The sequence below is a fragment of the Hipposideros armiger genome, unplaced genomic scaffold (assembly GCF_001890085.2).
Source record: "Hipposideros armiger isolate ML-2016 unplaced genomic scaffold, ASM189008v1 scaffold_19, whole genome shotgun sequence".
Lineage (NCBI taxonomy): Eukaryota > Metazoa > Chordata > Mammalia > Chiroptera > Hipposideridae > Hipposideros > Hipposideros armiger.
In genome coordinates this window covers 7,866,892-7,882,854 of record NW_017731369.1, presented here as the reverse complement: position 1 = coordinate 7,882,854, position 15,963 = coordinate 7,866,892, and the positions used below count along the sequence as shown (strand labels likewise).

General features: G+C 43.7%; 1 protein-coding gene across 10 annotated transcripts in view; it reads right to left on the bottom strand.

Moving 5' to 3' along the window:
* The window catches only part of BANP (BTG3 associated nuclear protein), a 121,820-nt gene extending 117,098 nt beyond the window's left edge, over window positions 1-4,722 (bottom strand). For 3 of the 10 annotated variants that reach the window (XM_019635109.1, XM_019635125.1, XM_019635115.1), the window contains exon 1: window positions 4,591-4,718. The gene's annotated coding sequence lies outside the window, so the exon portion shown is untranslated. Of the gene's footprint in view, window positions 1-4,590 lie in introns of all 10 variants that reach the window. The other 7 variants (XM_019635132.1, XM_019635152.1, XM_019635160.1 and 4 more) reach the window with 4 other exon arrangements.
* Between the last annotated feature and the right edge of the window lie 11,241 nt (window positions 4,723-15,963).

Genomic DNA, 15,963 nt, shown 5'->3' with positions numbered 1-15,963 from the left:
GTGGCCATCTGCAAACCAAGGAGAGAGGTTTCAGAAGGAACCAAACCTGCTAACATCTTGATCTCAGATTTCTAGTCTCCAGGAACTAAGAGAAAATAAATTTCTGTTGTTTAAGCCAAACAAACTAGAGACTTCTGAGAAGTACCAGTCAGGATTTTGGTGACTGTCCCTCAGTTTTGGGTTTTCTCATGATTAGGCTGAGGGTATGCATTTCTGTCTCAGTGCGTCATACACAGGTACATAATATCATCATGTCTTATTACTGGTGATGTTAAAGTGATATCTGCTGGGTTTTTCTACTGTGAAGTTACTTTTTTTCCCTTTGTATTTTATGAATATCTCAGGGGAGATACTTTGTGGATATGTAAATATCACAGATTGGAGATTTAAAGAGATGGGACAACTGAATGAAGAGTGGGATTAGATCCTGAAACAGAAAAAGCATGTTAATACGTTCAATATGGTCTGTAATTTACTAGTACTGTGCCGATGTTAATTTTCTGGTTTTTATAAGGATATCTGATAATGTAAGATGTCAACATTAGGGAAGTGGGTGAAGAAAGTAGGGGAGCTCTCTAAACTATTTTTGCAACCTCAAAATTAGGTTTACAAAGCTGCGGGTTCTGATTCCATATGTCTGGGCAGGGCCTGAGAGTCTGCATTTCTCTAAAACGCCCAGTGACGCTGCTGCTGCTGGCTGGTGGACCACTTCACTAGCAAGGCCTTGGCAAACTCAGCTGACGCATTTCACTGCGCACAATTTCCAAAGCACAAGCGACTATAATGCATCAAGATTGTACTGAGTACAGTAATCCCTGCTTAACTAGAGGTATTCCTTAAACTCTGGCACGCTGAACTGCTCTCTCTTAGTACATACAGTGAGAAGCCGACTAAAGAATCTGAAATTGCAATCTTTGCTACAATACACATCTATGGTTGGCCTTCCCCAGCTGAGCCTGGCACCCCTCCAAGGCTGCGGAGCCAGGAGAACCTCCACGAGGAATGCGTACCATCTACCCACACTGCACCAGGGAAGCTGCTGTGGGCATCATGACCTGGCTGCACGTCCCACTGATGGTGGGCATCATCACCAAGGCCATTGGGAGGCAGGAGAGAGGAGCAGAGTGAGGAGCACAGGCTCTAGAACTGCTCACAGTGAAGGGCTGGCCGGTACACACGTGACCTCTGCTCATCCCATCAAAATGATTTTTAACAGCGTATAATAAATCCACAGGAAAGAAAAGAAAACGGCGGGCAAGAGGTTCTACAAAAAGACTAAGAAAACAGCAACCTGCAGCACACAAGAGAAGGTACAACCCAAGGAGGGCTCTAAGCTGCAGCAGGCTGGGACCCAAACCCAGGACCTTCAGGAGAGGGTGAGGGTGAGGGCTGCGCCTGCACAAGGAACACAGTCCCGATACAGAAAAGCAGCCCTCAATCCAAGGGGTCTTCCTTAAGCTAAAAGGCCAGAGAAAACCTCTCTGCCATCTGGCATTTGAGGTCCAAGCACAGTAACAAGTTCTCAATCACCTAAAGGGAAACTCACACATTTTAAAACCAGTCCCACAGACTCAAATCTCTCTGTCCGCTTCCTTCTTGCCTTAGACAACAATTACCAATAATTGAGGAGTACTTGCCTACAAAGCAAGAAGCCAGTATTTTTTAAAAGAAGACAATGATGGCAGTGACACTAGATGAAACGAGATCGAAAAAAAAAGAACTGAAAAAAATCTTTATTGATATCCGAGTCAAGGAGATACTGCATTCAAAAACCAATAAACTACTGCGAAAAAGAAACAGAACAAATACACTCTTGGAAATTCACATTTCAATTATGGATAAAAAATTCTAAATAGGATTGGAAGATAAATTGAAGCCTTCTCCCAGAAATAAGAATAAAGTGACACAGGAAGAAAATACAGACAAGAGATTCAAGGGCTCAAGATAGCCATCATCAAACTAGCAGGAACTTGGAAAGGAGATGAGTAAAAGCAGAGCGGAAGAAATTCTCAAATAAATGATACAAGAGACTTTCCCAGAGCTGAGGACAAGGCCCCAGAAACAAAGAGCATTTGGAATGGGACTCCACATCCTCTGGCACTCTGGAAATGTTCTAAAACCAAAGAGGACCCTAAAAAGTCACCCAAAAGGAGTAACGCTACTTGGCAGAAGGTTCTCATTGAAATGAAGAAAGCGACGATTAAAAACATGGAGTCCTGAGCAAACCCAGATGTATAATAAAGGAAAATATCAGGATGATACCTGTGCTGGTGTAATCAATCCAGATTAGAAAGAGGACAGAAGGATAGAGAGGAGGGGGAAGTTTGGAGAGATTTGACACTATCCTTGAGAATTTAAAACAATGTAAGCAGCCAATAGGAGCAGAAGAAAAAGAAAGGCCATTACAAACAACAGAAAAAACCAACAGCTGTATAAGGGTAATGCACTACTTGGCCGTGAAGCAAACAACATTTGCATAGTTATAAACAATGAGTTAGCTGAACATACTGAATTCAGGGGATAGAAGAGGTGGGATATGATATGAAAAGCTAAATCATAGTATAATAGAAAGTTAAAAATGTGTAAAATTAATAAAACACCAGCTTATCATTTAGAGCTATGAAGAACTTATTGAAGAAACAAAACGATATAAAAGTCTTTGAAGAGGGGAACTGAAAGGTTGGACGGGAGACTGCTGCTGCTCATGGTTTTCATTGACATTCCATTATGTACCTTATTTTAAAATATTAAATACACTTTTTTTTTAAATATTCAAACCCTGGCTGTGTCTTAGGCAAGTCACTTAACCTCTGTGGACCTCAGTCACCTCATCCATAAAACAGGCGGTCTCTACCTCACTGGATGGTTGTGATGAGAAACACTGGAAATGATTAAGTCCCAGCCACAACACAGGTTCCCATAAATGGCAGCTGTCTTTTTAAAAATTAAAGCCAATGATGGCAGAATACAACATGACAAGAACATATTCTTATTCTAATTGACTTTACAGGCAGTTTTGGTGTTTGTTTTCACCACTGGATATTTGTACCCCAGGGTTGTCAAAGCAGCTCAATGTTAATTGATCCAATCATCTTTCTGATGTAACACTTCCCTCCGGTACTGAGGGACCCCTCAACTATCCAGCCCAAGTTATTTTTCTTTCCCAAACTTCCAGTTACAAGTCTACCCTTAGAAACGACTGTCTCATCAACTAGTTGATCTTAGTGCTAGTTTTGCCAACATGGTCAGGCCTTGCAGCGCATCCCTTGGGGTACATGCAGGAAGAACAGGTAACTCCAAATAAAGAGCAATCACCTGTTTTCTCCCAGACTCTAACCTGGACCCCCCTTCCCTCTCAGGGCAGGCAAGCTCTCCATCCTTGGAAGTTGCACGTGTTAACAGTTCTCTCGGGAATATTTATTTCTCCAATATCAAGACAATCCCTACCATCTCATCAGTGAAAAATTCGTCTTCTATTAAGGCAATGTCTCCAATTCACTCACAGTGGAGATAGAATGTACATCGACTTTTTGCAGCCATGGTGGGGGAGGGGGACTTCAAAGCAAAAAAAGTAAGGCCACATTTCAAAAGGACTAATCCACAGAAAAAGCAAAAAAGTATAGGGGGGTGAAAGCACCTGAAATCCTCCTTCACCAAGGCCGGGAGGAGAGCAGAATCCGATTCTCTCCGAGGTCTAAACCTGCCTATTCCTAAAACGGCACCTTATGTCCCTACTTCCCTTTGTGAAGCCGTAAGCAAATTAAGAGAACGCTGTTTGTGTTCCTGACTCTCGGGGCTCCATTTCACGTTGGTTAACTCAGGATGTCAACCAAGTCGGAAGTCAGACTGACAGGAACTACCACGCTGCAGGGTCTTTTGGGTGCGTTTTCAGTTTTCCCATTTCCCACGAGAAAAATGATAGACCCAGCCTGCACCCTCCTGCAGCTGCGAGCCGTCCGTCTGCAGGGCAGCCCTCGGGACATCTGGGAGCACCTCTCGCAGGGCTGCTCCCCAAGTTTAAAGGCAGCTACCGGGGGCCGGGCGTGTCACCCGGACCGTCCTAACCAGCGCGCAGCATGGCAATACGGGTGGGTGGGGGTGGTGCAAGTGCAAAAGAAAATTAATGAAAAGACATCAACAGTCTCCTGTGGTTAGAGAACGGCCCTGTGAGGCGGCCCCCCCTGTATCAGGAATGCCGGGTCACAGCGCCGTGCGCCCACGGGAGGAAGCGCGGGGGGCCATGGGGGCCGCAGAAACCGGGGGGCTGACAGGGCAGAGGGGGGCGGCGGGACCCAGGGCCGCTGAGGCCGAGGGGGCGTCCGGAGGGGTTGACAGGGCTGAGCGGAGCGGCGGGGGAAGGAGGAGTGACGGCAGGGTTCAGGCGGGCGGCGGGGCCCGGGGGCGAAAGGGGGCTACCGGGCGGGGGTAGTGGGCCGTTGGCGGAACCGGCAGGGCGTCCCGGGAGGGGGCGGCGGGCGCGGCGGCCGGAGGAGGGCGCAGGGAGGAGGGAGGAGGGGAGATCTCGCTCTCGCTCTCGCCCCGCGGGAAGGGGGAGGTGGAGACGCGACCGGCTGCGGGAGCTGCAATTACCGTGTGGGCTGCGGAATTCTCGTGGTGTTTGTCGGGGAGATGCGATAATGGCGTCCGTCCTCGCGAGAGAAGCCGCCGCTCTGCGCAGGCGCCGCGAGTCCCTCCTCGCGGCCCTCCGCCCTGCACTATCTGCGCAGGCTCCCTGGGCGGGGCGCGCCGGGAGCGGGGGAGGGGTCAGAGACAGGACCTGCCGCTCGAGGCCTCCCGCGCGCGCTTTCGCCCGCGCCGTCGACCGCGGAGCATGCGCACGCGTTCTGCTCCAGTGCTACAGTTTGGGCCCCGAGGAGCTCTTACTTCTCCATAGTGTGCTAGGGTTCCTCGCTAGCCCTTGAAAAATCGTGTCGGTGGGCCATTGGAGAACTTGGCATTTTCTTTGCGACTGAATGAATAGGAATTAGCTCCCCACCAACGACTACAAATCCCGGAGGGCCGTGCGCGAGCCGCGAGCAGTACATTCTGGGACTCGTAGTCCCGGCGTCTGCGCCGTGGCTGCCGGTACTTGTAGTCTCTCCATACTCCGGTAGCCCGGCCCGCGCTGTGGGCTGCTGGGACTTGTAGTTCAGGTGCACAGAATTGCTGCGCCCCGCACCATGTGCGGCCGCTTCCGCTCTGGCGGGGTTCCCCCAAAGAATAGGTAGTGCGCAAGGATCCCCAGTGTCATGCACACAATGTTGACTGCACGCTCGTGGGGGAAAAATATATTAATTATATGTGATATATATTTTGTATTTAATTATGTTATATATTATATATAATACGTGCCTATGTAAATAAAACATATGAATATAAATATAGTATGAATGTAAATATAATATATTTGTAGAGCATTAATGCACATTTGTGGGTACTCCTCCTAGGAAAAAAACTCCCAAACTATAGACAGGAATGTTATTCCTGCTTATTGGCATCACTATTGCTTTTCATGTGTGATGGGATTACTATTACTTTTCATTTTTCTTCTTTATACTTGCCTCTGTTTTCTGAGTTGTTTACGTTGAGCAAGAATTCCTTTGATCACCCAAACACGAGAGGATGGAGCTGTTTTCATTTAGAAAATCAAATGCTTTACCTTGAGTTTCCTGTTCATTTCCCTTTTGCCAACAATAAAAACTTGATTCAGGGCAGCAACCAGCTGTGCAACCTTGGGCAACCTTGTTGAGTTAGCGTCTCTTCCAGAATTAACACTGGGGTTCTGCTGAGGCTGGTCACTGGATTCCTTTACCGGAAAAGTGCCTTAAAGAAATTCCAAGGAACCACAGAAGGTCAGCCCTGGAAAAGACATTGATACGGAAATGAGATATGTCCTATGTAGAGATGAGGAGAAGTCCAAAGAGATTGGAAAAATTGCTCAGCAAGGTCACAGGGCTGGAAAGAGACAAAAAGCACAGTGTGGAATCCAAAACACCTTGGTCTGGAGTCTAGAGGCAGTTCACGGTGGGGAAAAAGATTTCAAAAGCTATCCACAAAAATCCTGAGAGGCATGCCTTAGGTCCCACCTAGGCCTCAATCATAGCCAATCTAATCCTTAACTATGTAAGAAGCCTTAACATTCTGCATCTGACTAGAAAGCAGATAAACGTAGAGTGATATTTTTCATATTATTTCAAAATATCACAAAGTCCTCACCAGTAGCTCCCTTCCTGGTGCTCCTTGCTGCCCAGGGCTTGCACACTGCTTGGCTCCAATCAGCTGCTGCCTAAGTCATGATCAGGAATTAAACCAATCAAAATTATAATTGTGCTTATGCTGGAGTCATTGACTTCTCTTTTTTGTTTTCAATGTTTCCGATTTACTTATTTTACATTTTGTTGCCCAGGAAGCTCAAAAAGAGGAAGGTGTTCAATATTCACACCTAACTGATTAACCATGGTTTTTACAAAAAAATTAAATAGCTTGAAATTTACAAAGACAGCTGTCTACCAATGAAGGGCCCTTCCTGACCACAGAGGACCCTTCTCCTTACCCATCAATTCATACAAGACTCCAATGGAAGTCCCTGGAGTTAATTAGGCTAAAGTCACATTGGTGGCAGCTTTATAAGAAGGGAGGTGCAAATAAAAAATAAAGAATAGAAACAAAAGAAGATAAAAAAAGAAAAGAGGAGAGGTGCACTCTGACAAAAATGGCACCAGAAACAGGGGACCATTTTGATGTATGTGTGCGGGGCATTTGCAAAGATCTCAAAGCCCCCTTCTTCAAAACCAGGGAATGCCCACTTTAAGCGAAACCTGGACTCCTTCAGAAGAGTCCTGCTCTTGAAGATGTCACAAGGATGGAGAAAAGTGAAATATTTAGGAAGCCCCTAATTGCCCAAGAAAGCTTAGAAAACTGAGCACAGCTGTCCATAAAAGCAAAGCCCTAGGAACAGGCCTGAACTAGGCTTTGAAATTTAAGCTGTCCTGTGGCGAGTTGCTGAGGCTTCAAACTCACATATCATCAGGTTCTGGAGAGGATTCAATGTAGCAGCGTTTCTAAAGGGTCTGAGTCAGGAATGATAACATTACCAGTGCTGAGTTACTATGCCTTGGGCCAGGGATATCTCATTTTAATCCATTTTTTTGTGAAGAAGATGACGTTCAGAGAGATTAAGCAACACATCCAAGGTCACATAGCCATCGCAGTGCTAGAACTTTGAGGAGGAAAGTTGTGAGATGTGGTGGAAAAGGTAGTTTGGATGTGGGTTATGTGGGTCGTGCAGGTCTGCAAGTCCTTTTTGGCCAAGGGATGAGTTTTGTCTTGATCCTAAAAATAATGGGAAGCCTTTACAAGATTAGGGGCAAGGATGGATATGATCCGATTTGTGTTTTCAAAAGTCACGCTGGCTGGAGTGTTGGAATATAAATTGGGGGTGGGGAGAAAGGGTCCTGAGTGGATCTGGGGAGAGCCCTTGAGGAAGCTGTGGCAGGCTTCCAGGCAAGAGATGATGGAGTCCTGAACTAGGGTGATCCTAGTGGAGACCAAGATGCAGAGAAGTGGACAGAATCAAAAGGTGAAATCAATAGGCATGACCATGAATCCAATACTGAGAGCAGGGTAAGGGAAAGAGGGCAGCTCGGATGCCTCATGGGCCTGCAAACATGTAAAACTGGATGGACAGAGTGCTGTTCCCTAAATTGGCCACTGGCTGCCAAGGCTGTGGAGACTGCCAGAAAAAGTGCTTCTTTCTTATTGATCCAGCCAAGGGGGCCTCTCCTGTAATTCTTCCCCCATCCTATGACACTTTTCTCTACTTCACACAAAGGCAGTGTATAGGTTCCCAGCTCCTGCTAGGAAAAGATCGGGTTTGGGGGTGAACTGGAGTCCTGGTGATAGAGCCCACAAGGTAATTTGGGGGGAATAGGAAGAAGGAGCACCCAGCACCCCCTGTAGTCTCATCTCCCCCTGGCGTGGATTCCACCCAGACCTGGGACAGGCCACAGCCACACATTCTGGGCCATCAAGAGATGTAAAGATCAGGAAGTGATGTCAGCAATATGGCAGAATAGGGGGTCACCTATCATACCCTCCTTCAGCAGCATAATTTGGCATCCATCCATGGACAGAGGTACCTCTGTGGGACTTTTGGGATTCAGATAGGAGACTGCGAATCCCTGGAGGAGCCTCAAATCAAGAAGGGCAATTTTGAGTCGACTGCCCCCAATTCGAGTGGCAGACTCACTGACCTTGGTCTCAGCTACAGACCCAGAAACAGACCATCACCCTGTGGACGCAACTACAGCTCCATTTGGCCTTGGCCCTGTCACCAGCATCATCCGCCAAGGGACCCAGCAAGAATCAGACCTGTCCATGCCCCAGATAACAGGCCCACTATATTTGGTTCTCACTGTGGACCCTGAAGCAGCCTGGAATCCAGCTGTAGCCCCTCTTAGCTGTGGTCCAGGAGCAGTCCCAACCTACCCAGGGTCCCAGAGGGAGACACACCATCTATAATGTGATACACCACATTAACAAAATAGAAGATAAAAATTACATGATCATCTCAATAGATGCAAAAAAATAATAAGCATTTGACAAATTCAACATCCTTCATGACTAAACCTCTCAATAAATAAGGCATAGAAGGAACACACCTTAACATAATAAAGACCGTGTAACCTACGGCTAACATCATGCTCAATGATGAAAGGTTGAAAGCTTTTTCTTTAAGTTCAGGAACAAGACAAGAATGCCCATTTCTATTCAACATAGTACTGGAAGTCCTAGTCAGAGCAATTAAGCAAAAAAAAAAAAAAGAAATAAAATGCATCCAAACCAGAAAGAAAGAAGTTAAATTGTCTTTGTTTGCAGATTACATGATCGTATACATAGAAAACTCTAAAGACTCCACCAAGAAACTGTTAGACCTAATGAATAAATTCAGTAAAGCTGCAGGATACAAAATCAACATGCAAAAAATCAGTTGCATTTCAATGCACTAACAATGAACTATCTGAAAAAGAAATGAAGAAAATAATTCCATTTACAATAGCACCAAAATAATAAAGTACTTAAGAATAAATTTAACCAAGGAGGTGAAAGATTTATACACTGAAAAACTTTAAGACATTGATGAAGAAAATTAAAGAAAACACAATAAATGGAAAGATATACTACGTTTATGGATCAGAAGAATTAATATTGTTAAAATGTTCAACCTACCCTACCCAAAGCCATCTACAGATTTAATGTAATCCCTAGCAAAAGTCCAATGGCTCCTTCCACAGAAATAGAAAAAAAAAAATCCTAACGTTTGTATGGAACCACAGAAGACCCTGAATAGTAATCCTGAGAAAAAAGAACAAAGCTGGAGGCATCATGCTTTCTGATTTCAAATCACAGTAATCGAAACAGTATAATACTGATCTAAAAATGGACACATAGACCAATGGAATTATCTACAGAGAGGCAAGAAATAAACCCCCACATACATGCAGTCAAATAATCTTTGACAAGGGCGTCAAGAATATGCAATAGAGGAAGAATAGTCTCTTCAATAAATGGTGTTAGGAAAACTGAATATTCACAGGCGAAAGAATGAAATTTGACCCCATCTTACACTGTACAAAAAATTAACTCGAAATGAGTTAAAAACTTAAATGTAATACCTGAACCCATAAAACCCCTTGAAGACAACATAGGGGAAAACTCCTTCATATTGGTCTTGGCAGTGGTTTTTTGGATGTGACACCAAAATCACAGGCAGCAAAAGCAAAAATAAAGTGAGCTACATCAAACTACAAAGTTTCTGCACAGCAAAACGAAAAGGAACCTACAAAGTGGGAGAAAATATTTGCAAACCATATATCTGATAATCAGTCAATATCTAAACTATATAAGGAACGTACACAACTCAATAGCAAAAACAAACAAACAAAAAATCCTGATTTTAAAATTGGAAGAGGACCTGAGTAGGCATTTTTCCAAAGAAGACATATAGATACATGAAAAAGTGCTCAATATCACTAATCATCAGGGAAATGCAAATCAAAACCATAATGAGATACCACGTCACACCTGTTAAAATGGCAATCATCAAAAAAAAAAAGAAAAAAGAAATAACAAGCATTGGAGAAGATGTAGAGAAAAAGGAACCCTTGAACACTGTTGGTGGGAATGCCACTATGGAAAACCATATGAATTGAAGTTTTCTCAAAAAATTAAAAGTAATAGAACTACCTACCATATGATCTAGCAATCCTACCTCTGGGTATATGTCCAAAGGAAAGAAATCAGTATCTCCAAGAGATATTTGTTCCCCCATATTTATTGCAGCATTATTTACAATCTCAAGGACATGGAAACAACCTAAGTATCTGCTGATAAACGAATGGATGAAGAAGACATAATATATACAATAGAATGTTATTAAGCCCGAAGAAAGAAGGAAACCCTGCCATTTGCAACAACATGGATTAAACTTGAGGACATTATGCTAAGTGAAATAAGCCAGACACAGAAAGACAAACACTGTATGATGTCACTTACATGTGGAATCTGAAAGAGCCAAACTTATATAAACAGAGAGTAGAACAGTGGTTGGCAGGGGTTGGGGGGGGGCGGGGGGGGGTAGGGAAAATGGGAGATGTTGATCAAAGAGTAGAAACTTTCAGTTATAAGAGGAATAAGTTATGCAGATCTAATATACAGCATGGTGACTAGAGTTAATACTGCATAGCATACTTGAAATGTACTAAGAACTTAAGTATTCTCACCACAAAAAGAAAAGCGGTAACTATGAGAGGTGATTGGAGATGTTAGCTAATCTGATTGTGGTAATCCTTTCAGAATGCACACATATATTAGATCATCTTTTATTTGTTCATTATACTTCTATAAAGCTAGAAAATAAATATTTTTAAAATATTTTTAAGAGAGATAAGGACCCTACCACTGTTGCATGGATATGATGTCCTGTGAATCTGGGAAGGCTACCTAAACTTCCTGTGCCTCCCTGTAAAATGGAGTAGTAAGACCTCATGAAAGTTACCTGTGTGGTAGCGTGCCTTTGAATTCAGACTCACATGGGTTCCACTCCTGGTTACCTGTGAGGCTCTGGGCCAATAACATAACATCCCTGGCCTCAGTGTCCTCATCTGTAAAATGGGACAATAAAATCTACCTCACAGAATTGTTTCTAAGTGTTGAAATTGACCATGGAAAGTGCTTACGGCAACATTTGGCTAAAAAGGGACACTTACCCTGATAGTTTTTGTAAACATTTGTATCTAAGACAAACGACTCAGACAATCGTACTACTACCAATGAAATATTAATAAGCACCACCATTGATTGCTCCCTAGGTTCCAGTTTCTGTGCTTTTTGCCTAAATCTCTAATAACCTTCTGGCCTATCCATACTTTGCCAAGCCTGCTTGACTGCCTTTTTCACTCTCTTTTTCTTTTATTGTGGCTAAATACACATCACATAGAATTTACCACTTTAACCACTTTAAAGCATACAATTCAGTGGCAGTAAGTACATTCACAATATTGTGCAACCATCACCACTAACTCATTCCAGAACTTTTTCATCACTCCAAAAGGAAACCCTGTACCTTTTATCAATCAGTCCCTTTTCCTTCCTTGCCTCCTCGTCCCAGCCCCTGGCAATCACCGATCTACTTTCTATCTCTACATATTTGCCTATTCTGGACATTTCATAGGAATGGCATCATATTAATACAACATGTGGCCTCTTAAGTCTGGCTTCTTTCCCTCAGCATAATGTTTTCCAGGTACATCCATGTTGTAGCACGTGCCAGCATTTTTTTTTTCAATTACCAAACTTATTTTTTAGAGCAGGTTTCAGTTCACAGCAAAGTTGAACAGAAAGGTACAGAGATTTCCCATCTACCCCTGGCCCTTCCACACACATAGCCTCCCCCACACTAGGGTTTGCATTGTACATTCTTGGTCTCTTTTGCTAGTATTTTCCTCCAGCCTGTGGTTTGTCTTCTCATTCTCATGACAGTATCTTTCACAGAACAGAAGTGATTAATTTTAGTGAAGTCTGGCTTACCTATTATTTTTTTCATGGATCATGCTTTTGGTGTTGTATCTGAAAAGTCACCGCTAAACCCAAGGTCATGTAGGTTTTCTCCTATGTTCTCTTCCAGGAGTTTTATAGTTTGCATTATACAGTTGGGACTGACTCATTTTGAGTTAATTTTTGTAAAAGGTGTAAAGTCTGTGTCTAGATTTTTTTTTTTTGCATGTGAATGTCCAGTTGTTCCAGCACCATTAGTTGAAAAGACTATTTTTTTTCCATTGTGTTACCTTTGCTCTTTTATCAAAGACTATATTTATGTAGGTCTGTTTCTGGGATCTCTATTCTGTATGCTGATCTATTTGTATATTCTTTCACCAATACCACACTGTCTTGATTACTGCAGCTTCATTCTTTTTTAGGGCTAAATAATTGTATTTTGTAATATACCACATTTATTTAACTATTCATCCATTGATGGACATTTGGGTTATTTTTACCTTGTGGTTATTGCGAATAAAGCTGCTATGAATATTTGCATACAAGTGTTTGTGTGGACATATGTTTTCATTTCTCTTGGGTATGTGCCTAAGAACGGAATTGCCAGGTCAGAGAGTAACTCTATGTTTAACTTATTGAAGAACCTGTTTGACTTCCCAAAGGACATTCTTCATTATTTGGGGTGAGCAAATGCTGACTTCCTGATTCAGAGAGGCCTGCGTGGGGAGGAACCACCAGCCAGCAGCACCTCACCAGCCATGTGGGTGTGCCATCTTGGAAGTGTGACCCTCCAGCCCCAGCTGAGCCCTCTCAGCTGATGCCTCCTGGAGCAGAGGCGGGCTGTTTTCACTGAGACCTGCCCACATTACAGATGTATGAGCTAAATAAGTGATTGTTGTTTCCAGCCACTAAGTTTTGGGGTGATTTGTTAGGCAGCAAGAGATCACTGGGATAGAGGTTTCCATGCACATTTTATATTCCAACCCAAAATCTCTCTGTCCCAGGTAAGAATTTGAAATAGATGGTTGGCCATGTCCCTGCAATGCAATATGCACTGATTATGCACCTTATACATATGCCTGTGGGAGCAACGAACAGACATGTGGCAGTACTCAAAAAGAGCATGAGCTCAAGGCCAGGTACGTGAGCCCTGCCTGTGCCACGTTCCAGCTGGGGAGAACTTAGACCATGCATGGCATGCTCTCAGCTTGGGTTTCTTCCTCTGTAAGATGGAGACTAAAATATCTACTAACTTAGGACCTGTTGGGATACAGAGAAAAAATTTTTTTAACTAGCTTAATAAAAGAACTTATTGATTCACATCAATGAAGAGTGTGGAAAAGGACTCCAGGAATAAGAATTGCTTGGCTGAAGCAATATCATATTCTCTCTGGGTGTCACTTTGTCGCAGACATCTTCCCTTTCTAAACCAATGGCTCCTATTATGACAGCAAGACGCCCTTCAGCAGTAACCATTAGGAAACTTTGAAGAAAAAAAGTTTATTACATACAGGCCCTGGAGTGTCTGAGGCACGCCAGGGGGCACACAGTGAGGTTGGGAGGTGGGAGGGAGGCGGGGAGAGGGAAAGAGAGGGAGAGAGAAAATGGTTCTGGGGTTCTGCTTTTATTGGGGTCATGGGTTGGGGTCTAGGGTTTCACAGGCGCACTCTTTTTTTCATGAATTTAAAACATAAGAGTGAGAATTTAAAGTATGAGAAGAGAAAAAAAACAAGTAGCCCAAATGGTCAGTTATCAAAATCAACCAAGATCTCTAAAAACAAAGGTGCCTGAAAAACAGTGTGTGTGTGTGTGTGTGTGTGTGTGTGTGTGTGTGTTTTGCAGGGGGAGGGGAGGAGGCACGGAGGGGGAACCGGTTCTTTATCTAGTCGGGTGGCTAATATTATGTTTGTTTGAGATAGTTATCTTTGCAATGGATGCCTCGGCAATCATAGCTTAACTTAGACACTTGAATTACAGAAAAGAAAGCCCTCTGTCAGGGCTCACACCACAATTCCTCAGCATCTGTGGTAATACTGGTGTCAACAAACCCTCTGCACTGCCAGTCATGTAAAAGTCTAGTACCTACAATTACAGCAGCTGGCTATCCCATCTAAGTGTGTGAAAGTACACTCTACAACGATGAAATCACCCAATTACTCACTTTTCAGAATGTCTCCTCATCATTAATCAATGCAAGACTGTATTGGTGTCTATTTCGGGACATTCCCAGAGGCCACAAGAAACAGTTATCAGCAGTTCACTCTGGGAAAAAGAGACTTTTTACTTTTCACCTTTGAACTTTATGACTTGTACATATTTCGAATGGTAGAGGCTTTCAGTTTCTACTATGACAGCAGTTGAAATGGTGTGTGAGTCAGCTGTGAGGGATGTGCAGATCGAGCTGGGTTGACAATATTTTCTAAGCAAAGCAGAGCCTTGTCATGTGGCTACAAGGAAGACAGTGTGAACCCAGACCCACAGGGATGGCCGGAGATGCAGTCTACCTAAAATAGACTCGCTGAAGATGTCAGGGCAGCCCGGGATGGCGGAGGACATGCCCGTAAGAGCAAAGGAATGTCAGCAAGGATCAGCTTACCAATGTCAGGGCAAGCCTGCGCTCATTCAGGGCCTGCAACGTGGTACTTGGCATGTGGTAATAGTAACAGTACCACTCGAAGCACTTTACTTGTATCAATTCTTTAAAACCTCACAACAACATAACCAAGTGTTATTATCTCCCCACTTTACAGATGAGGAAACAGAAGGCAGAAGTGACTGAATGTATGAATGAATGAATGAATGAATGAATGAAGCTACCCAAGGGTAGGTCTATTGCTAAAATGACTCTATGGGAAGAAAAGCATATATATTCTAGAGTTCTTTTATGTTGATTGCAACAAAGGCAATGAAACTTGTGGGCCAGAGAATTGGATGAAAGCAACAGATCAAATTGTACACAATCAATGGGATTCTTGGATTCCCAGGAGCCCACATGTGGACTCAAGGTTCAGAACCCCTATTCTGTGGGGTTTTCCAGATCAAAGATCCTAAGATTCTATGATAAGGTATGATACCCCTCCCCTCACGAAGCTTATCAGTTTAACCCCACCACCATAGAAATTAGAAACTTCTCCAACCCTATAATCTCCATTTCATGGGTTAAAAGTGTCTACAGGGCTGACCGAGTGGTGCATTGGTTAGAAGTTGGCTTGGGACACCAGCTCTGAGCAGCAGGGCCCCGGTTCAGATCCCACATGAGGGCCAGTGACGCTGCGCCCTCTACAGCTAAGATGATGAACAACAGCTCAACCTGGAGCTGGGCTGCCATGAGTCACCAGCGATGGCGTAGGCTGCAGTGGGGCTGCAGTGGGCTGCCATGCGCTACTGAGTGGCTGGCAGCTGGCGTGAGCAGCCGCCGTGAGCCAACGTCCAATGGCCAGCAAGCGACTGCCTCACCCGGGAAAAGCACAATAATAATACCAACATGGGCCAGTGAAGCGACATCTTCCACAACTAGACTGAAGAAAAAAAGGACAGCAACTTGTTCTGAGATTCCCCAACACTGTTCCCCTCCCCCAATTCCTCAATACAAATCTTAAAAAAAAAAATAAGTGTCTACAGAATAAACTGCTATGGTTTGTTTGTTATCTGGCATCTGTAAATATTATAAGTTGTATAATGAGAGAGAGATCGTCTTATTTACTGTCCAAATGTGGAGACTTTTGTGCAAGAAAGGGGGACCACTGATACTTATATGGGACAGGAGCCACAGCCTGGGTGCCCTGGATTAACCAAGACAGCTGACTTGGGGCAGAATGAATTTGTATCCAATCGTGTGTGTTTTATGGAAAGTGGGGACTGGCTGCTTTTTTTTTTTTTTTTTTTTTTTTTTTTTTTTTTTTTTTTTTT